General features: G+C 41.3%; 1 non-coding gene across 1 annotated transcript; it reads right to left on the bottom strand.

Moving 5' to 3' along the window:
• Positions 1–286: 286 nt before the first annotated feature.
• Positions 287–393, bottom strand: LOC131224460 (small nucleolar RNA R71). Its single transcript, XR_009160943.1, has one exon. It is a non-coding gene; the product is annotated as a small nucleolar RNA R71 (small nucleolar RNA).
• Between the last annotated feature and the right edge of the window lie 1,022 nt (positions 394–1,415).

The following is a 1,415-nucleotide window of genomic DNA, read 5'->3' as shown; positions in this document are numbered from 1 at the left end:
CACAGGAAACATGGATATCAAGCCTAGAGTGATCCAACTCCTTTCAAAGTTTCTTGGACTTGAATTTGAAAGTCCATACCTGCACTTACAAGAGTTTGACGAGGTCATCACCACTTTATACTTTCTTAAGGTGTCTGAGGACACAGTCAGGCTGAAACTCTTTCCTTTCTCCTTGAAAGAGAAACCTAAGACATGGTTGCACTCACTATGTTCGCAATCATTGGCACATGGAATGACATGATGAAGTAGTTCATAAAAAAAATTCTTTCCATACCATAAGACGAACACCATCAGGAAGTCGAACATGAACTTTGCCCAAAAGGAAGATGAAACATTCTTCCAATGTTAGGAGCGGTTCAAGGATCTTATCAATTCATGCCCACAACATGGTTTTGAAACATGGTGCATAGCAGTTTTCTTCCATGATGGAATGACATCTTCCATGCACCAATTCATCGAGACGATGTGCAATGGGGAATTCATGAATAAAAATGTCAATGAGGTGTGGGATTACTGTGACAAACTCGGTGAAACCGCACAATCATGGGACATCTCCCCAAAATCTAGCACCACATTGTTGGAGCATAAAATTTAGTTGGGGAATTTGAAAGGAAGATTGAAGAATGAAATAAAAGCTTGAAAGAAAGAAAGAAGCCGAGTTACGCGAGTCAAAACGAGTTGCGTAGGAACCTGAGTTGCGAGGACCAGTGCAACTCATCATAGTTACACCGGCCCATGCTACTCTTTTCAGGGATGGCTGGATAGAAGATGTGAAGTGGAATCCACAGCTCGAAATTCGAGGGCCTACACGTGCGGAAGCCTATAAATACCCCCTACCCCCTCATTTGGAGAATTAAATTTCCAGAAGAGCAGTGCCTCTGACAGGTACTGGAGAGAGAGGAGGGAGAGAGTGAGAAGGTCGAGTCGTGCTACTCATAAGTTGCGTGGGTCCGCGCAACTCCTCTGCCCGCGCTACTCATGGAGGAGTTGCGCAGGCACTCTGTGGGGCAACAGTATATTGATTTTCATGAGTTTCCTGAGCTATTTTGAGTGTTTCAAAGGGGTTCTGGCATTTTCTTTATCATATTAAGGAAGGGATATGTATGCATGGAGAAAATCTGCACAACTCATCTCAGATGGAGATATGAATAACATGGGCCGGAATGCTGTCGAAATTCATATTTGAATCTAGTTAACACTTGTATTTCTATCATAAAAACTCTATCTTAGAATCAAAGGATTAAAAGGATGTAAATGAATTCAGAATGAATAAATTTGATGATATTCTCTCTATTCTTTCTTTTGTCATTATTAAGTAAGATAATCCCCCTGAATCAAATACTTTTGTTTCTTGTCGAAACAAAATGGCAGCAAGAAAAAATCTCGAACTCGCCACTCCAGCAATATACCCTGCA

This window comes from Magnolia sinica, chromosome 13 (genome assembly GCF_029962835.1).
Source record: "Magnolia sinica isolate HGM2019 chromosome 13, MsV1, whole genome shotgun sequence".
NCBI lineage: Eukaryota > Viridiplantae > Streptophyta > Magnoliopsida > Magnoliales > Magnoliaceae > Magnolia > Magnolia sinica.
The sequence above is the reverse complement of the archived record's forward strand: the minus strand, read 5'-3'. Positions and strand labels throughout refer to the sequence as shown.